The sequence below is a fragment of the Ursus americanus genome, chromosome X (assembly GCF_024610735.1).
Source record: "Ursus americanus isolate L20-20 chromosome X, mUrsAme1.1.p, whole genome shotgun sequence".
NCBI lineage: Eukaryota > Metazoa > Chordata > Mammalia > Carnivora > Ursidae > Ursus > Ursus americanus.
In genome coordinates, this window is record NC_142164.1 from 63,014,011 (window position 1) to 63,036,026 (window position 22,016).

Below are 22,016 nucleotides of genomic sequence, written 5' to 3' on the forward strand. Positions count from 1 at the left end.
GTCCTGTGTAGTCCCCTGCATGAGTTTTCATTTTTTTTTTCTCCCACACTTTTTCTCTCTCTCTCCTTCTTTCTTGTTACTCTGTCTTAGCTCAGGGCTCCCTCACCTGGGGAGCTCCCACCATTCTTTTCTCCCATGTATCAACTCTCCACAGTGCCACCTTCAACAGGTGGTTTTCTGGTTTGTAGAAGTGCAGCATTGTTCTTTAAGACTTCCGAATGATTTCTTGGGTGTTCAGAATGATTTGATATTTATCTAGCTGTGTTCGAGTGAGGAGTCAGTCTTATGGTCACCCTGTTCCGCCATCTTACCTCCTGCCAAAGGATGAACTTTTGCTTTCCTTGCTGTCTTGTTCTTTTTTTCTTTCTTTCATATATCTCCCCTTGTATATTTATTGTTTCCCTTCTTCTAGTGTCTTTGAATTTAGTTTACTCTTCTTTTTCAACTTAAGATGTAAAGTTAGGTTGTTTATTGGAAATATGTCTTTGTTTTTAATGTGGGCTCTTAGTGCTATAACTTTCCCTCTGAGCACTGCTTTCATTGCATCCCATATGTTCTGATATGTTGGTTTCTTTTTAAAATTTGGGTAATTTTTTATAGTTAGATATAACATTTTTCACTTTCACCTTTTTGAAGTGCACAGCTCTGTAGATTTAAGTGTATTCATATTGTTGTGCAATGATCACTATCATCCATCTCCACAACTTTTTCATCCTTCCCAATTGATATTCTGTACCCATTAAATGCTAATTAATTCTCTTCCCTTTTTCCTGCCTCTGGCAACCACCATTCAACTTTCTGTCTCTATAAATTTGATTATTCTAGGTACTTCATATAAGTGGAATCATAAAATATTTATATTGTCTTTTTGTGATTAGTATTTTCACTTAGAATAGTGTTATCAGGGTTCATCCATGTTGTAGTATGTGTCAGAATTTCCTTCCTTTTTAAGGCTGTATAGTATTCCATTTTATGCATTTACTACATTTTGTTTATCCATTCATCTGTCAGTGGACACCTGAGTTACTTTTACCTTTTGGGTATTGTGAATAATTTGAATGTGAATGTACAAGTATCTGAGTTCCTGCTTTGAATTATTTTGGTTATATACCCAAAAGTGGAACAGCTAGATCATATGGTAATCCTATTTTTAATTTTTTGAGGAACTGCTGTTGTGTTTTCCACATTAACTACACCATTTACATTCTCACCAGTAAAGCACAAGAGTTGCAGTTTCTTATTATCCTTGCCAACACTGGTTATTTTCTGTTTGGGTTTTTTCGTTTTTTGTTTTTCTGTGTTTTTTTTTTTTAATCATAGCCATCCTAAAGAGTATGAAGTGGTACCTCATTGTGATTTTGATCTGCAGTCTTCTCATGATTAGTAATGTTGAACATCTCTTCATATGGTTATTGCCCATTTTTATATCTTCTTTGAGGAAATGTCTATTGAAATCTTCCAGTTTTTGAGCTTTTCTTTGTTGTTGCCTAGTATAGGAGTTCTTTATATATTGTGACTATCAATGCTTATCAGATATGTGATTTGTAAATATTCTCTCCCATTCTATGGATTGCCTTTTACTCTGTTGACAGTATCCTTTTGTATACAGGTTTTTAATTTTGATGAAATCTACATTGTCTCTTTTTCCTTTGTTGCCTGTGCATTTGGTGTCACATTTAGGAAATCATTGCTAAATCCAATGTGATGAAACCTCCATTATAATTTCTTCCAAGAGTTTTATAATTTTAGCTGCTATATTTAGGTCTTTGGTCCATTTGAGTTAATTTTTGTATTTCGTGTTAGATAAGGGTACAGCTTCATTTCTTGCATGTGGACATTTGCTTTTGCCATCATAATTTGTTGAAGAGACTGTCCTTTCCCCATTGAATGGTCTTGAGACTATCATTAAAGATCATTTGACTCTAGATACATAGTTTTATTTCTGGGCTCTCTTCTGTTCCATTGGTCTACGTGTTTATTTTTATGATAGGTCCAACCATACTATTTTGGTTATTGCAGCTTTGTAATATATTTTGAAATCAGGAAATATGATGCTTCCAGCCTTGTTCTTTTTGCTCAAGATTGCCTTGACTCTTCAGGGCCTTTCGTGGTTCCTTATCAATTTTAGGATTTTATTCTATGAAAAATGCCTTTGGAATTTTAATAGGGATTGCATTGACTCTATAGAAGGTTTTGGGTGGTATGGACATTTTAACAATATTTCTGAACTATGAACATGTTGTCTTTCCATTCATGTCTTCTTTAACTTTTTTGTCAATATTTTATAATTTTTAGTAAGTCTTCTACATGTTTAGATCAGTTTATACCTATTTTAATTTTTTTGTTCCTATTGTGAATGAGATTGTTTTCTTATTTAACTACTTGGATAGTTTGTTCTTTGTGTATGGAAACATGACTGATTATTGTGTATTGATTTTGTATCTTGGAACTGTACAGAATTTGTTTATTCTATGGTATTTTTGTTGACCCTTTAGGGTTTTCTACATATATGATCCTGTCATCTGTAAACAAAGATAATTTTATTTCTTACTTTCTGATTTGGTTGCCTAATATTATTTCTTTTTCTTGTTTAATTGCTCTGGCTAGGACTTCCAGTACTATGTTGAGAAGAAGTGGCCAGAGTGGGCATCCTTTCCTTGTATTGGATCTTAAAGGGAAAGCTTTCAGTTTTTCTCCATTGAGTATGATGTTAGCTGTGAGCTTTTCATATATGGCCTTTATTATGTTGAGGTAAGTTTCTACTATGTTTATTTTGTTGAGAAGTTTTAATTGTGAGTAGTTGCTGAACTTTGTTAAATGTTTTGTCTGCTTCTACTAAGATGATCATTCTTTTTCCTTCATTTGGTTAATGTGGTGTATCACATTGATTGATGTACTTTTACTGAACCATCCTTGTACCCCAGGGATAAACCCCATTTGGTCATGGTGTATGATCCTTTTAATGTGCTGCTGAATTTGGTTTACTAGTATTTTATTGAGGATTTTTTACATCTACATTCGTCAGGAATATTGGCCTATAGTTTTATTTTCTTGTAGTGTCTTTGGTTTTGGTATCAGTATGATGCTGGCCTCATAGAATAGTTTTGGAAATACTGCTTCATCTAGTTTTTGGAAGAGTTTAAGGATTGGTATGAATTCTTTGAATGTTTGTTAGTTTATCCTTGTAGCCATCTTGTCTTGGGCTTTTCTTTGTGGGAGGTTTTTGATTACTGATTCTCTCTCTTTATTTGTCATTGGTCTGTAGAGTCTATTTTCTTTTTGACTCAGTATTGGTATTTTGTATGTTTCTTGGAATTTATCCATTTTTTCTAGGCTTTTGTTTCCTGACATAGAGTTCACAATAGTCTCTTATGTTCCTTTTTATTTGTGAAGGAAATGTAATATTGTCTATTTTTCTTATTTTATTTATTTGAGTCTTCTTTCCCCTTAGTCTAGCTAAGGGATTTTTATTTTGTTTTCAAAAAATTAACTCTTAGTTTGTTGGTTTTCCTGTTGTTTTACAATACTCTATTTGTTTCATTTATGCTCTAGTCTTTATGATTTCTTTTTTCCACTGTCTTCACGTTTGGTTTGTTCTTCTTTATCTACCTTGAGGTGAAAAGTAAGTTGTTTGAGACTTAGTTCAGGCTGCTCTAATAAAATGTCATAGATTGGTGGCTAATAAACACCAGTAATTTATTTTTCACAATTCTGAAGGCTGGAAGGTCCAAGATCAAGGTGTCAGGAGATTCAGTGTCTGTTGAGGGCCCACCTTCAGGTTCATAGATGGCTGTCTTCTTCCTTATGTGGTAGAATAGCCTAAGGATCTCTCTTAGATCTCTTTCATGTGGGAACTAATCCCGTTAATGAGTCTGTACTTTCAGGACCTAATCATCTTTCAAAGGCCCTACCTGCAATATACCATTGCATTTGGATTAGGTTTTCTTTTTAAGATTTTATTTATTTATTTATTTGACAGAGAGCACAAACAGAGGGAACAGCAGGCAGAGGGAGAGGGAGAAGCAGCCTGCCCACTAGCAGGGAGTCCAGTCCCAGGACCCTGGGATCATGAGCCGAGCCGAAGGCAGACGCTTAACCAACTGAGCCACCCAGGCCCCTTTGATTAGGTTTTCACATTAATTTGGTTGGGGGCACAAAAATGCACTCTGTTGCAGAGATCTTTCTTCTTTTTTAATGTAAGCACTCAACACTATGAAGTTGCATCTACTACTACGGTAGCATCCCATAAATTTTGGTATGTTGTGTTTTCCTGTTTGTCTCAAGATAATTTTCTTAAAGATTTATTTATTTGTGGTGGGGGCAAGTGTGCACGTGATTGGGGGGTGGGGCAGAGGGAGAGAATCTTCGAGTAGACTCCCCTCTGAGCGCAGAGCTGGACAAGGGGCTCCATCTCCTGACCCATGAGATTATGACCTCAGCCAAAACCAAGAGTTGGATGCTTAACTGACTGAGCCACCCAGGTGCCCCTGCCTCAACATACTTTTTATTTTTACCCCTCTTTCCTTCCTTCCTTCCCCTCCCCCTCCTTTTCTTTTCTTTCCTTTTTCTCTTTTCTCTCTTCTCTTTCTCTTTTCTTTCTTTCTTTCTTTCTTTCTTTCTTTCTTTCTTTCTTTCTTTTTTCTTTCTTTCTTTCTTTCTTTCTTTGTAATTGACACTCTTTTATTAGTTTTAGGTGTACAACAGAGAAATCAGCAAGTTTATACATTATGCTCTGTTCATCACAAGTATAGTTACCATCTGTCACAATACATTGATATTATAGTTACCATCTGTCACAATACATTGATAATACAATATCCTTGAGTGTATTCCTTATGCTGTGTCTTTTATTCTCATGACTTATGTATGCATTCCATAACTGGAAGTCTGTATCTCCCACTTCTCTTTATCCATTTTGCCCAACACTCCCACCCCTATCCCCTCTGGAAACCATCAATTTATTCTCTGTATTTATAGGTTTGATTCTGATTTTGTTTATTTGTTGTTCTTTTTTGATTCTACTTAAGAGTGAAATCAAACGGTATTCATCTTTCTCAGTCTGACTTACTTTACATAGCGTAATACCTTTCTGGGTTCATCCATGTTGTCTCATATGGCACAATGTCATCCTTTTTTATGGCCATGTAATATTCTGGGGTGTGTGTGTACACCACATTTTCCTTATCCACTTGTCTATTGGTGAGCACTTAGGTTGCTTCTATATCTTGGCTAATATAAATAAAGCTGCCATAAACATAGGAGTGTATTAATCTTTTCAGATTAATGTTTTTATTTTCATTGGGTAAATGCCCAGTAGTGGAATTACTGGATCATATGGTATATATTGTTTTAATTCTTTGACAAACCTCCATACTGTGTTCCACCATGGCTGTACCAATTCACATTTCCACCAACAGTGTATGACAGTTCCTTTTTCTCCACATCCTCACCAGCACTTATTTCTTCTATTTTTGATTTTAGCCATTCCAGTACATGTGGGGTGATACCTCATTGTGGTTTTGATTAGCATTTCTGTTATGATTAATGATATTGAGTACCTTTTCATGTACCTATTAGCCATTTGTGTGTCTTCTCTGGAGAAATGTCTGTTTACTTACTCTGCCCATTTTGAAATTGCAGCATTTGTTATTTTGCTACTGAATTATATGAGTTCCATATATATATATATATATATATATATATATATATATATATATATATATATTTTTTTTTTTTAGATGTCAACCCCTTATGAGTTACATGGTTTGCAAATAATTTCTCCCATTCCATAGGTTGCATTTTCGCTATGTTGATTGTTTCCTTTGATGTGCAGAAGTTTTGGAGTTTGATGTACTCTCGTTTATGTATTTTTACTTTTCTTGCCTGTGCTTTTGATGTCATATCCAAGAAAATGTTGCCAAATCCAATGTCATAATGTTTTCCTCTTGAAGTCTTAAACAGATTTAGGTAAGATATTAGATATCTTATATTTAGGTATTTAATCTATTTTGAGTTGATTTTTGTGTATGGTATTATGTGAGAGTACTGCTTTAGTTTTTTGCATGTAAATATTCAGTTTACCCTTACCATTTGTTTAAGAGACTGTACTTTCCCATTGTGTGGTCTTAGCACTCTTACAGAAGACCATTTTAACGTATGGGCAACATTATATTTCTGGGCTCTCTATTTTATTCTTTTTTTTTTTTTGAAGATTTTATTTATTTATTTGACAGAGATAGAGACAGCCAGCGAGAGAGGGAACACAAGCAGGGGGAGTGGGAGAGGAAGAAGCAGGCTCATAGCGGAGGAGCCTGATATGGGGCTCGATCCCATAACGCTGGGATCATGCCCTGAGCCGAAGGCAGACGCTTAACGACTGCGCCACCCAGGCGCCCCTCTCTATTTTGTTCATTTGATTATAATGCCAGTCCCAACTATTTTGATTACTGTTGCATTGTGACATATTTTGAAATCCTTAAGTGTGAGGCCTCCAACTTTTTCCCCTCAGGATTGTTGTGGCTTTTCAGGGACTCTTGAGTTTCCATATGAATTTTTGGACTTTTCTTCTGTTTCTGCAAAAAAATGACATAGATTTTGTTTGGGATTGCATTGATTGTATAAATTGCTATGGGTATATTATATGAGTGTTTTAACAGTATTGAATCTTCTAATCCATGAATGTAGGATAGCTTACCATTTATTTGTGTCTTCTTTCTTTTGGTAATATTTTATAGTTTTTAGAGTAGAAGTCTTGACTCCTTGGTTAAGTTTTTTCCTAATTACTGTACTACTTTTGATACTATTGTAAATGGGATTGTTTTTATAACCTTCATTTTTTTATAGAGACACATCTACTTTTTCCTTTTGATTTTGCATTCTGCAACTTTGCTGAATTCTTTTATTAAAGTTAACAGTTTATTTCAGGAATCTTTAGGGTTTTCTTATATAAGATTATGTCATAGGTGAATAGAGATAATTTTGCTTCTTACCCATTTTGGATGCCCTTCCTTCTTTTCTCCCCACCCCCCCCCTTTTTTTGGTCTAATTACTGTGGCTAGGATGTCCAGTACCATGTTGACTAAAAATGGTGAAAGTGAATGCCTTGTCTTACTCTGGATCTTAAAAAATTCTTTCAGGCTTTCCCTGTTAACGTATGATATTGACTGTGCTTTTTTTAATTTATGAACTTTATTATGTGGAGGTGGTTTCCCTCTCTTCCTAGAATTTTCAGTGTTTTCATCATGAGAGGTTGTTGAATATTATCAAATGCTTTTTCTGTGTCAAATGATATGATAATGTGGTTTTAATCATTCATTCCATTAATGTGGTGTATTGTATATTAAATAGTTTAATTTTTAGGTGTTGAACTATCATTGTCAAGAATGAGTACCTAACATGGTCATGGTGTATACTAATGTTAATGTGCTGTTGAGTTAGATCTCTTAATATGTTGTTGAACGTTTTTGTATCAGTATTTATTAGGGGATATTCCTCTGTAATTTCCTCCTTTTTTAGTGTCTTTGTCTTCTTTTGTTTACAGGGTATGAATTTCAGTGTTTTCTCCTCTTCAGATTTTGGAAGAGTTTAAGGAGGATTGATATGAACTTTTAAATATTTGGTTGAATGCTCCTGTGAAGACATCTCATCCTGGGCATTTCTTTTCTTTTTTTTGAGAGATTTTTTTGATTACATACTCAGTCTAATTAGTTATAGATCTGTTAATATTTTTTATTTCTTTAACATTAAGTCTTGGTAGGTTTGTATGTTTGTAAGAACTCATCCATTTCTTGTAGGTTATCAAACTTGTTGGCATATTGTCATTCATAATATTCTCTTGTACTCCTTTTTATTTCTGTGCTGTCAGTTGTAATGTACCCTTGTTCATTCCTGATTTTATTTGAATCATTTTTTCGTACCAGTCTACCTAAGGGTTTTTAGTTTTGGTAATGTTTTTAGGAATCCAACTCAATTTCATTTCTTTTTTTTCCTATTGTTTTACTCTTCTCAGTTTTTATTATTTTTTAATAATAATTTTTTATTACGTTATGTTAGTAACCATACAGTACATTCCTAGGTTTTGATGTAAAGTTCCATGATTCATTACGTGCATATAACAACCAGTGCACCATGCAATACGTGCCCTCCTTAATACCCATCACTGGCCTATCCCAGTTGCCCATCCCCCTCCCCTCTCAAGCCCTCAGTTTGTTTCCCAGAGTCCATAGTCTCTCATGGTTCATTCCCCCTTTGTTTAACCCCCCTTCCTTCTTCCCTTTCTTCTCCTACCAATCTTCCTACTTCTTATGTTCCATAAATGAGTGAAACCACATGATAATTGTCTTTCTCTGCTTGACTTATTTCGCTTAGCGTTATCTCCTCCAGTCCCATCCACGTTACTGCAAATGTTGTGAAATCATTCTTTTTGAAGGCTGAGTAATATCCCATTGTATATATGGACCACATCTTCTTAATACAGTCATCTGTTGAAGGGCATCTCGGCTCCTTCCACAATTTAGCCATTGTGGACAATGTGCTGCTATGAACATTGGGGTGCATATGGCCCTTTTCTTCACTACATCTGTATCTTTGGGGTAAATACCCAGTAGTGCAATTGCCGGGTAATAGGGTAGCTCAATTTTTAACTTTTTAAGGGACCTCCACAATGTCTTCCAACGTGGCTGTACCAACTTGCATTCTCACCAACAGTGTAAGAGGGATCCCCTTTCTCCACATCCCCTCCAACATTTGTTGTTTCCTGCCTTGTCCATTTTTGACCTTCTAACTGGCGTAAGGTGGTATCTCAATGTGGTTTTGATTTGAATTTCCCTGATGACTAATGATTTTTAACATTTTCTCATGTGTCTGTTAGCCATTTGTATGTCTTTATTGAAAAAGTGTTCATATCTTCTGCCCATTTTTTGATTTGATTATTTGTTTCCCATGTATTGAGTTTGAGAACGTCTTTGTAGATCTTGGATACGTGTCATTTGCAAATATTTTCTCCCACTCCATGGGCTGCCCCTTAGTTTTTTTGACTGTTTCCTTGGCTGTGCAGAAGATTTTTATCTTGATGAAGTCCCACAAGTTCATTTTTTCTCTTGTTTCTCTTGCCTTTGGAGATGTGTCATGAAAAAAAGTTGCTGTGGCCGATGTCAAAGAGGTTGCAGCCTATGTTCTTCTCTATGATTTTGATGGAGTCCTGTCTCACATCGAGGTCTTTCATCCATTTGGAGTTTATCTTTGTGTATGGTGTGAGAGAGTGGTCAAGTTTCATTCTTTTGCATGTAGCTGTCCAATTTTCCCAGCACCATTTATTGAAGAGAATGTCTTTTTTTCCAGTGGGTGTTTTTTCCTGCTTTATCAAAGATTAGTTGCCCAAAGAGCCGAGGGTCCATTTCTGGGTTCTTTATTCTGTTCCATTGGTCTATGTGTCTGTTTTTGTGCCAGTACCATGCTGTCTTTTTGATCACAGCTTTGTAGTATGGCTTCAAATCCGGCAACGTGATGCACCCAGCTTTGTTTTTCCTTTTCAACAGTTCCTTGGCGATTCGGGACCTTTTCTGGTTCCACACAAATTTAAGGGCTGTTTGTTCCAGTTCTTTGAAAAATGTCATTGGTATTTTGATCGGGATGGCATTGAAAGTGTAGATTGCTCTGGGTAACATAGACATTTTAACTATGTTAATTCTTCCAATCCATTAGCATGGAATATTTTTCCATCTTTCTGTGTCTTCTTCAGTGTCTTTAAGCATGATGTGTAGTTTCTAGAATATAGGTCCTTTATGTCTCTGGTTAAGTTAATTCCAAGGTAATGTATGATTTTTGGTGCTGTTGTAAATGGAATGGACTCCCTAATTTCTCTTTCTTCGGTCTCATTCTTCGTGTATAGAAATGCAGCTGATTTCTGAGCACTGATTTTGTATCCCGCCACATTACTGAATTGCCATATAAGTTCTAGTACTGTTGGGGTGGATTCTTTTGGGTTTTCCGTATAAAGTATCATGTCATCTGCAAAGAGAAACAGTTTGACTTCTTTGCTGATTTAGATACCTTTTATCCCTTTTCGTTGTCTGAATGCTGTTGCAAGGACTTCTAGTACTACGTTGAATAATAATGGCGAGAGTGGGCATCCTTGTCATTTTCCTGATCTTAAGGGAAAGGCTTTCAGCTTTTCCCGGTTGAGAATGATATTCTCCGTAGGCTTTTCATAGATGGTCTTTATGAAATTGAGAAATGTACCCTCTATCCTTGCACTCTGAAGGGTTTTAATCAGGAAAGGATGCTGTGTTTTGTCAAATGCTTTTTCTGCATCTATTGAGAGGATCATATGGTTCTTGAGTCTTTCTTGTTCATACGATCTACCACACTGATAGATTTGCGAATGTTGAACCACCCTTGCATCCCAGGGATGAATCCCACTTGGTCTTGATGGATAATCCTTTTAATGTACTGTTGGATCCTATTAGCTAGGATCTTGTTGAGAATTTTGGCATCCATTTTCATCGGGGATATCGGTCTGTGATTCTCCTTTTGGATGGGTCTTTGCCTGTCTTAGGGATCAAGGTAATACTGGCCTCAGAGAATGAGTTTGGTAGTTTTCCTCCTGTTTCTATTTTTTGAAACAGCTTCAGGAGAATAGGTATTATTTCTTCTTTGAATGTTTGGTAGAATTCCCCGGGGATTCTGTGGGGCCCTGGACTCTTGTTTTTGGGGCGTTTTGTGATCACTGCTTCAATCTCTTCATAATTAATTGGTCTGTTTAAATAATCAATTTCTTCCTGTTTCAGTCTTGGTAGTTTATAGTTTTTCAGGAAGGCATCCATTTCTTCCAGGTTGTTTAATTGATTGGCATAAAGCTGTTGATAAAAGTTTCTAATGATCCTTCCTATTTACTTGGTGTTGGTTGTGACCTCTCCCCTTTCATTCATAATTTTATTAATTTGGGTCCTTTTTCTGTTCTTTTGAATGAGTCTTGGATGGCTATGTATTTTCCCCTTAGGACCGCCTTTGCAATGTCCCATAGGTTTTGGACTGTTGTGTTTTCATTTTTGTTGGTCTCCATAAATTGTTTTAATTGATTTTTGATTTCCTGGTTTACCCAATCATTCTTGAGCAGGATGGTTCTTAGTTTCCATGTGTTTGCGTTTCTTCCAAATTTTTCCTTGTGATTGAGTTCTAGTTTCAAAGCATTGTGGTCTGAGAATATGCAGGGAATAATCTCAGTCTTTTGATATCGGTTGAAACCTGTTTTGTCACCCAGTTTATGGTCTATTCTGGAGAAAGTTCCATGTGCTTTCGAAAAGAATGAGTATTCTGTTCTGGGGTGTAGTGTTCTGTGTATGTCTATGAGGTCCATCTGGTCTAGTATGTCATTCCAAGCTCTTGTTTCTTTGTTGATTTTCTGCTTAGGTGATCTGTCTATTGCTGAGAGTGGAGTGTTGAGATCCCCTAGTATTAACGTATTATCATCTATATGTCTCTTTATTCTGGTTAAGAGTTGGCTTGTGTATCTAGCTGCTTCCCTGTTGGGGGCATAGATATTTATAATTGTCATATGTAGTTGTTGGATACATCCTTCAAGAGTAATATAGTGTGGTTCTGTATCTCTAACTACAGTCTTTAGTTTAAAATCTAATCTCTCTGATATGAGAATTGCTAGCCCAGCTTTCCTTTGACGTCCATTGGCATGAAAAATGGTTTTCCGTCCCTTCACTTTCAGTCTGGATGTATCTTTAGGTTCAAGATGAGTCTCTTGTAGACAGCAAATGGATTGGTCATGTCTTATTATCCAATCTGCAGCTCTGTGGCGTCTTCTCAGTTTTTAAATCTCCTCGAATATTTTTTATTTTCATACTTTCATTAACCTTGGTGGCAGTTTCTTATTCTCTTTCTAGTTCTTTGAGATATAATGTTAGCAGGATGATTTGAGTACTTTCTTCTTTTTTAATGTTAGCACTTACAGCTACAATTTTTTTAGTCCTGATTTTCCTGCATTTCTTTACTTTTCATATGTTCTGTTTTTGTTTTATTTCTCTCAAGATATGCCTAATTTCCCTTGTGATTTCTTCTTTTAACCATTAGTTAATAGTGTATGTTATTTAATTTCCTCATATTTGTGGACTTTCATTTTTCTTCTGTTGATTTTTACTTCATTCCATTTTGTTGGTAAAAAATACTTCATATAAGTTCAGTCTTCTTAAATTTGTTAAGTCGTGTTTTATGATCATACATGTGGTCTATCCTGGGGAATGTTCCATGTACACTTTCAAAGACTATGTATTCTACTTTTGTTGGGTGGAGTGTTCCAGATATTGCTCTATTATGTTGTTTAAATTCTTTTGTTTCCTTATTGATTTTCTGTCTGGTTGGTTTGGATTCACCCATTTACCAACACATAAGATCTTCATTGTACCTATTAGTACAATTGCTGGATTGTATGGTAGTTCTATTTTTAACTTTTTGAGGAACCGCTATACTGTTTTCCAGACTGGCTGTACCAGTTTGCATTCTCACTAACAATGTTATGAGTATTCCCCTTTCTCTGCATCCTTGCCAGCATCATTTGTTTCCTGTGTTGTTAATTTTAGCCATTCTGACTGGTGTGAGGTTGTATCTCATTGCAGTTTTGATTTGTATTTCCCTGATGATGAGTGATGTTGAGCATCTTTACATATGTCTGTTAGCCAACTGGGTGTTTTCCTTGGAAAAATTTCTGTTCATGTCTTCTTTCCATTTAACTGGATTACTTTCTTTGGGGGGGGATTGAGTTTTATTATTTACTTACATATTTTGGATACTAACCCTTTATCAGGTATATTATTTGCAAATATCTTCTCCCATTCTGTAGGTTGCTTTTTAGTTTTGTTGGTGTTTCCTTCACTGTGCAGAAGCTTTGTACCTGAGGAAGCACCAGTAGTTCACTTTTTCTTTTGTTTCCCTTGCATCCAGAGGCCTGTCTAGTAAGAAGTTGCTACAGTTGAGGTCAAAAGGTTGCTGCCTGTATTCTCCTCTAGGATTTTGATGGTTTCCTCTCTCACATTTAGGTCTTTAATCTATTTTGGATTTATTTTTCTGTATGGAAAGAAAGGGGAATGTTTCATTCTTCTGAAAGTTGCTGTCTAGTTTTCTCAACACCATTTGTTGAAGAGACTGTCTTTCTTTTCCATTGGATATTCTTTCCTGTTTTGCCAACGACTACTGGACCATACAGTTTTGGGTCCATTTCTGGATTTTCTATTCTGTTCTGTTGATCTGTGTGTCTGTTTTTGTGCCCATACCACACTGTCTTGATATCTACAGCTTTGTAATATAGCTCAAAGTCTGAAATTGTGATGCCTCCAGCTTTGCTTTTGTTGTTGTTGTTGCTTTGGCTGTTCAGCATCTTTTGTGGTTCCATACAAATTTTAGGATTTTTTGTTCCACCTCTATGAAAAATGCTGTTGGTATTTTGAGAGGGATGGCATTAAATGTGCACTATGCTTTGGGTATTAAAGGCACTTTAATAGTATTTGTTCTTCTAGTCCGTGAGCATGGAATGTTTCTCCATTTCTTTGTGTCTTCAGTTTCTTTCATAAATGTTCTGTAGGTTTCAGTGAACAGATCTTTTGCCTCTTTGGTTACGTTTATTCTTAGGTATCTTACGGTTTTTGGTGCAGTTGTATATGGGATCAATTCCTTGATTTCTCTTTCTTCTGCTTCATTATAGGTGTATAGAAGTGCAACAGACTTCTGTATGTTGATTTTGTATCCTGAGACTGGATGGAATTCGTGTATCAGTTCTAGAAGTTTTTTGGTGGAGTCTTTTTGCTTTTCTACATAGAGTGTCATGTCATCTGTGAATAGTGAAAGCTTTACTGCTTCCTTGAAGATTTGCTGCTTTTTATTTCTTCTTGTCTGATTGCTGAGGCTAGGACTTCCAGTACTGTGTTAAATAAGAGTGGTGAGAACAGACATCCCTGCCTTGTTCCTCACCGCAGAGGAAACGCTCTCAGTTTTTTCCTGTTGAGGATGAGATTAGCTGTGGGTCTTTCATGTATGGCTTTTATGATGTTGAGGTATGTTCCATCTGTACCTTCTTTGTTGAGGGCGTTTATCAAGAATGGATACTGTACTTTGTCAGTTCTTTGTTTAGTACCATGTTGTTTAGCCTCCATGTATTTGTGGTCTTTCCAATTTTTTTCTTGTTTCTATGAAACTTTTTTTCTTAAAGTTTCATAGTATTGTGGTCAGAAAGTATGCATGGTATGATTGAATCTTTTTTACTTGTCGAATCCTGATATGTGACCCATTATATGATATATTCTGGAAAATGTCCCATGCACTCTTGAAAAGAAAGTGTATTCTTCTGTTTTAGGATTAAATGTTCCGAACATATTTGTTAAGTCCTTCTGGTCCAGTGTGTCATTCAATGCCATTGTTCCCTTATTGATTTTCTGTGTAGATGATCTGTCCTTTGATGTAATCGAGGTGTTAAAGTCCCCTACTATTACTGTATTATTATCTGTCAGTTCCTTTATGTTTTTTAGTAAGTGATACATACATATGTATACATATATATATGTATGTATATATGTATGTTCCCATTTTGGAGGCATAAATATTTAAAGTTGTTAAATCTTGTTGGATAGACCCCTTTATTATGATATAGTGCCCTTCCTCATTTCTTGTTAGTCTTTGGTTTAAAATTTAGTTCGTCTGATGTAAGTATTGCTTCTCTGGATCTTTTGATGTCCATTGGCATGATAAATGTTTCTCCATCCCCTCACTTTAAATCTACAGGTGTTTTTAGGTCTAAAATGAGTCTCTTGTATGCTGCATATAGATGGGTCTTACTTTTTTTATCCATTCTGATACTCTGTCTTTTGATTGTAACATTTAGTCTTTTTATATTGAATAATTATTGTTAGGTATGAATTTAGTTCCATTTTATTACTTGTTTTGTTATTGCTTCTGGAGATTTTCTCTGTTCCCTTCTAGTTTTTCTTGCTTTTGGTCTTTCTTTCCCACTCAAAGAGCCCCATTTAATATATCTTGTAGGACTGGTTTAGTGATCATGAACTCTTAGATTTTGTTTGTCTTCTATTCTGAATGATAGCCTTGCTGGATAAAGTATTCCTGACTGCAGATTTTTCCCACTCAGCACCTTGAATGTATCTTGCCACTCTTTTCTGGCCTGCCAACTTTCTGTGGATAGGGTTGTTGCTAACCTTATTTGTCTTAGTTTTGTAAGTTAGGGATTTCTCTTTCCTTGCTGCTCTAAGGATTTTTTTCCTTATCTCTTATTTTGCGTATTTCACTACAATATGTCTTAGTGTTGGTCTGCTTTGGTTGATTTTGATTGGAGTCTGTGCCTCCTGGATTTTGATGTCTGTTTCCTTCCCCAGATTAGAGATGTTTTCAGCTATAATTGGTCAGATAAACCTTCTGCTCTTTTTTCCCCCTCTCTTCTTCTGGGACTGGTATGATATGCATGTTATTATGCTTTATGGAGTCGCCGAGTTCCTTAAGTCTACGTTTGTGATCCAGTATTTTTCTTTCCCTCTATGGCTTTATTATTTTCCATAATTTTGTCTTCTATATCACTTATTTTTTCTCTGCTTCTTCCATACTTGTGGTTATTACAACCAGTCAATTTTGTGTCTCAGTTATAGCATTTTTAATTTTGACATGACTAGTTTTTCAGTCTTTTATCTCTGCCGTGTGGGACTCCCTGGTGTCTTCTATGGTTTCCTCAAGCCCAGTTAATATCCCTATATTCGTTTCTTTAAATTTTGGATCGGTCATATTACTTATTTCTGTTTCGATTAGATCCCTGGCTGTGTCCTTTTCTTGTTCTTTTTTTGGCATGAATTCCTCTCTTTGCATTTAGTCTTGGTCTTTTTCTTCTCTGTGTTAGGAAATCCTGCTCCTGAGAGTAATGGTTTTAGGAAGAAGAGATCTTATAATATCCAGGGCCTGGCTCTTCAGGGAGTGATTCTGCTGTATGCCATGTGCAGTTTGCTGCTGTGTTTTGGCTGCTCTTTCTTTCAGGTCACTCTTCTGCAGAGTTAATCCTTGCCTGCAGTGGGGAATATTTGGACCTTTTCCAGAGTATGGTGAGTTTTAACTAGGTGTGTTCTGGTCTGCATGTTTAAAGAGGCCATTTGCTGTTTCCAGTAAAGCTGAGGCTTTGCTGCACTCTGTTGTCAGTAGACTTGGTGCATGTGGGGGGTTTGTGCTGGTCTTATGGGGGAGGGGCCCCTGCTCTGGTTCTCAGGCACACTTGCCTTAGTACAGAAGCACCTGCAGAGCACAGGGTGGTATGGCTTGGGGTAAGCTGCTAGGGCCTTCACTGTTGGTGCTGTTCTGCTCAGTAAAATCAGTCCGAGCTGAAATTCAGCAGAGAAAAATGGCTCCAGCCCTCTTCCTCATGCCCAGAGAATGCCCCGTTCTGCTTTCATTCTATTTGATTTCACTATGTTGTGTACCATTTTTGTCTCTCATATCTTGCCCTTTTGAGATTTAGTTGATTATTTTGGTATTTCATAGTGATTCACTTCTTATTTCATTTTGTGTATATATATATATTTTTTTAGAAATTAGTGTTTAGGGGCGCCTGGGTGGCACAGCGGTTAAGCGTCTGCCTTCGGCTCAGGGCGTGATCCTGGCATTATGGGATCGAGCCCCACATCAGGCTCCTCTGCTATGAGCCTGCTTCTTCCTCTCCCACTCCCCCTGCTTGTGTTCCCTCTCTCGCTGGCTGTCTCTATCTCTGTCAAATAAATAAAATAAAATCTAAAAAAAAAAAAAAAGAAATTAGTGTTTAGGGATTGCAACTAACATTTGAAATTTATAAGTCTGTTTTGAATTGATACCAGTTCAACTTCAATAACAAAGAAAATGCTGGTTCTATATAGGTGGAATCTTCCTTCTTTACATTATTGTTATCATATATTACATCTTTATACATTGTGTGATTTATAAATATTTTTATGTTTGCCTTTTATGTCATGTTTGAAGTAAAATATGGAGTTACAATCCAGAAATATGATGTTTACTTTAGTATTTATCTATGTAGTCATCTTTATTGGAAATTTTTATTTATTTATATATCTTTGAGGTACTGTCTCGTGTTCGTTCCCTTACATTTTCTTTAGCATTTCTTTTAAGATAGGTCATCTAACTAAAGACACCTTGTGATGAGGTTGGTTCTTTCAGTTTCTGAGTGTTTTCACTGTTTCTGTTGAGGAATGGCTGTTTCAAGCTCTCTGCTCTTCCATTTTGCAATCATGTCATTAGCTAATATTCTTGGTGTTATAACCAAAGTTAATTATTTCGTTTACTTTTCTGTGTGCTTATTTAGCTTGCAATATTTAAAGTCACTTGTATCTGAGGGTTGAGAGGATGGGCCAGATGGGTGAAAGAGGGTAAAGGCTTCCAGCTAGAGAAAGAATAAGTCATGGGGAGAAGTAGCCCTCTCTAGAGACCTGACCATGCTGTCTTCTTGATACAGAACTTCCACCTTTCTGGGACGTTGGCAGAGTAGGAGTATCCTGAGCTCACCTCATCCCACAGTGACACTAAGATAACAGGACGTCAGTTCACCTGACTCTGAAAATGACCTGAAGCCTGGCTGGTGGTGAGACATATTGTGTGACTGCTGATACCACTCAGCTATAAGCCCATGGCAGCCCCAGACTGCCGCCATAACAACAAAGGGACCAAACCCTACCATGTGCACCTATGGCAGGCAAATTGAGCATTGCAGTCAACTCTACTGATGACATACGTGGCTCAGCCACACAGGGCACATGCATCCAACATAGCAGACACCCTTGAAGTGCCTGGTTCTTATGAAAGGGGACATTGTGCTGCAGGGCACCACAAGACCTCTTCTTTGTAACGTAACTACTTGAAAGATTAGGAGACATACCTGACTTACCTAATACATAGGAACAAACACAGAGAATTAGACAAAATAAGGAGACAGAGGAATATGTCCCAAACGAAAGAACAGCAAAAACCAAGCTATAGAGCTAAATGTGACAGATATAATCAATATACTTCATAAAGAATTCAAAGTAGGAGTGCCTGGGTGGCTCAGTCGGTTAAGTATCTGCCTTCTGCTCAGGTCATAATCCCAGGGTCCAGGGATCGAACCCCACATTAGGCTTCCTGCTCACCTGCCCAGAGTGGAGTCTCCTTCTCCCTCTGCCCCCCTGCTTGTGTGTACTCTCTCTCTCTCTCTCTCTCTCAAATAAAGAAAATGGATAGAGGACCTGCATAGACGTTTTTTCCAGAGAACTCATACAGATGGCCAACGGACAACATGAAATGATGCTCAACATCAGTAATTACCAGGGAAATGTAAATCAAAAGCACTATGAGATATCACCATACACACATCAGAACGGCTAAAAAAAAGACAAGAAATAACAAGTGTTGGCAGGGGTGTGGAGAAAGAGGAAGCCATTGTACACTGTTGGTGGGAATGCACATTGGTGCAGACAGAGTGGAAAATAGTATGGAGAGTCCTCAAAAGGTTAAACAGAATTACTAAATGGTCTAGTAATTCCCCTACTGGATATTTACCCATGGGGGGGAAAAACTAGTTTGAAAAGATATATGCATCTCTGTATTTACTGCAACATTAACTACCATAGCCAAGATATATAAATAATCTAAGTATCCATTGACAGATTAATGGATAAAGAAGTGATATATATATGTGTGTGTGTGTGTGTATGTAATGGAATATTACTCAGCCCAGAAAAGATGAAATCTTGCTATTTGTAACAACGTGGATGGACGTAGAGGGTATAATGCTAAGAAAAATAAGTGAGTCAGAGAAAGACAAATATGTGATTTCATTCATATGTGGAATTTAAGAGACAAAACAAATGAACAAAGAAACAAAAGGAAGCAAACAGCAACAACAACAGGGTATGACTCTTACATACATAGAACAAATTGGTGGTTGCCAGAGGGGAGGTAGTTTGGGACATGGGTGAAATATGTAAATGGAATTAAGACTATAGGTATCTTGAGGAGCACTGAGTAATGCATAGAATTGTTTAAGTTTTTTAAAAGATTTTATTTATTTATTTATTTATCAGAGAGAGAGAGAGAGAGCACAAGCAGGGGGAGTGGCAGGCAGAGGGAGAAGCAGGCTCCCCGCTGAGCAAGAAGTCCGATGCAGAACTCGATCCCAGGACCCTGGGATCATGACCTGAGCCAAAGGCAGACTCTTAACTGACTGAGCCACCCAGATGTCCTGAATTGTTCAATTTTTATTGATGTAACACTGATATAACACTGTACGCTAATTATACATTTATATCTTGAAAAAATAAGTCATGGGGTTAAAAGGTAGGGTATAAGGTATTCCTTATACTAATGAATAGTATTAGAATAGCATTGTATGGTGAGTGATGGTAGCTACATTTGTGGTGAGCATAGCATAACGTACAGACTTGTGGAATCACTTTTGTACACCTGAAAGTAGGTTGGCACGTATGATAGAAGAACACTGAATAGCAAGTGAGAACATTGCTTTAGAGCTAGTGTGATTTTAAAGTGATTAGGCATAAAACACTATCTTTATATATTTAATTTTATTAAATTGGCTGAGAACAGGAAGAATTATGTAATGTAGTTGTCTTTTAGTAAGTTTTAATTTTGATTTATTAACTTCTGAAACTGCATAAGAACTTCATTTAAGAGTTTTACTTTATAAAATAAAATTGTAATGTATAATGGACAGATTTCAGTGATAGTCATACAGGAAGGGCAAATACTGTTTTCTATCCAAATTTCATTTAAGTAAGCTTTATTTACTTTTGGATGACATTTGAATTTGTAGTTAACTAATGTTTTAATTGCCAGCAAAAGCAGTTGCTTTTTAAGTACACAGAGCAATTATACATGAGTCATAGATTCATCGGATGTTAGCATTCAGATAGACTCTGGGGGTAATCTACTCTATTTTGCTAATCTTACAAATGAGAAACTGAAGAATGATATGCCCGGTAGCAAAGAGATACTGAATGAATCACAGAGCCAAGATCTCCTAACTTCTGGTACAGTGTTTGTTTTGCTACATCATTTTGGGGTTTTTACTCAGTTCATTTTAGATTACTTTTATTTTGTATAATTAATCCTTGTTCAACTCTTCCTGGAATTTTGATAGAAGGACTATTGATAGAGGAAAATTTAGAGAGAAATCTGGATATTGAGGAAGCTTTCTCTCTTTTTTTCTTGGGCTCCTGTATTATCAGGACATTCAAAACCAACTGAAAAGTTGAGCCAGTTTTGAATGAGAGTTGCTAATAACAAAAACATCAAATTACCTCAGATTCATGATTTGTTCTTTTAACTTTATTTGGCAGTTACTCAGAATATATTGAATGCCAGGAAGTGTGATAGGTTGTGGGTCACAGCAGGAAGCAGACTTGGACCTTGCATTTGTGGACCAAATGGAAGGGTTGATGTCAATGCAAACATTAAATAATGACAGAAAATTTAAATGCAAATTTGGAAGTGTAACAAGTGCTGTACTCAGAGATGTGTGCTGCCATGATATTCTTTGTTTGTATAGTTTGACCTAATCAGAGAAGTTAAGGAAGGCTTTCCTGAGATAGTTTCGCCTAAGCTGGGTTCTGAAGAATGACTAGGATGTAAGAAGAAGAGAAAGAGAGTTCTAGGCTGAGGGAAACACATGTCTAAAAGCTCTGTGGTGATAGAAAGTATAGGAGCACATGATAAGCTGCTGCAAGATACAATTGGAGGGACAGGTGGCAACCTAAGTATGCAGGGCCTTCTGGGTCATATTAGGAAGCCAATAATGTCAATGATCATAACAACTTATTCTTAGGTACTTATGAGGTAGTCAGGTGTTTCAAGAAGCTGTGTTGGCATGCAGTAAGAGTGGGGGGAATATTCTTTAAAAAGTCAAGTAATTCTGATAGATAATACCACATAATATCAGGACAAATTTCTACATATAAGCTTTTAATCTGTAAGTGTATGGTTGTACATACTAATAAACAGTTCTAAGTTCTTTCATGCCTTGTGAAGATGCCCTTAGTTTATAGGAAATACATTGCGGCGGGGGGGGGCGATTCTCATAATATCAACAGTACACACACATACATTCGGAATAAACTTATGTAGACTGTTTAAGATCCTTATGACCAAAGCTAATAATCATTACTGGTGATCATAAAAGAAAATTTGAATAATTGGAGAAAATACTAGAATACTTAATATTATACGAATGTTGATTTCCTCAAATTAATTAATAGCTTTAGGTGTATTCAAGTCAAAATTTCTACAGGATTTTTTGAGGAGACCTCCACAAAATTATCTCAGCAGCTTCTCTAGAAGAATAAACTGGTAAGAAAAGCCATGAAGATTTTGGTGAATAAAAGTATTGCATGTGGGGCGCCTGGGTGGCTCAGTCGTTAAGCGTCTGCCTTCAGCTCAGGGCGTGATCCCAGAGTCCTGGGATCGAGCCTCATATCGGGCTCCTCAGCTGGGAGCCTGCTTCTTCCTCTCCCATTCCCCCTGCCTGTGTTCCCTCTCTCACTGGCTGTCTCTCCATCAACTAAATAAAATTAAAAAAAAAAAAAGTATTGCATGTGTTTTTGGAGGGAGGAACTTATTCTACCAGATATATTTTAAAAAGTTTTTGAAACTTTTTATTTTTTTTAAAGAGTTTTAAAAATTTATTTTTGAGAGAGCGAGAGAGAGCATGCACACAGTCAGGGAAGGGGCAGAGGGAGAAGCAGACTCTCTGCTGAGTGGGGAGCCTGATGTGGGACTCGATCCCAGGACCGTGGGATCATAACCTGAGCCAAAGGCAGATGTGTAACCCGCTGAGCCATCCAGGCACCCTCCACCAGGTATTAGACTATATGAAGTAAACAGTGGTACTGGCATATGAGTAGACAGGGAGATTAGTGAGACCAAATACCAGATTTGAAACAGGCCTACATATATATTTAGTGTTTGACAAATTCTTTAAATTTCAAATTAGG

At 36.7% G+C, this 22,016-nt stretch overlaps 1 protein-coding gene across 7 annotated transcripts in view; it reads left to right on the forward strand.

Annotated features, from left to right (window-relative positions):
• Positions 1-22,016, forward strand: part of ABCB7 (ATP binding cassette subfamily B member 7) — a 311,206-nt gene that overhangs the window by 80,120 nt on the left and 209,070 nt on the right. The window contains exon 2 of one of the 7 annotated variants that reach the window (XM_087860327.1): positions 2,608-2,751. The exons of the other annotated variants lie outside the window; for them this stretch is intronic. The gene's annotated coding sequence lies outside the window, so the exon portion shown is untranslated. The remainder of the gene's footprint in view (positions 1-2,607; positions 2,752-22,016) is intronic. 7 annotated transcript variants of the gene reach the window in all.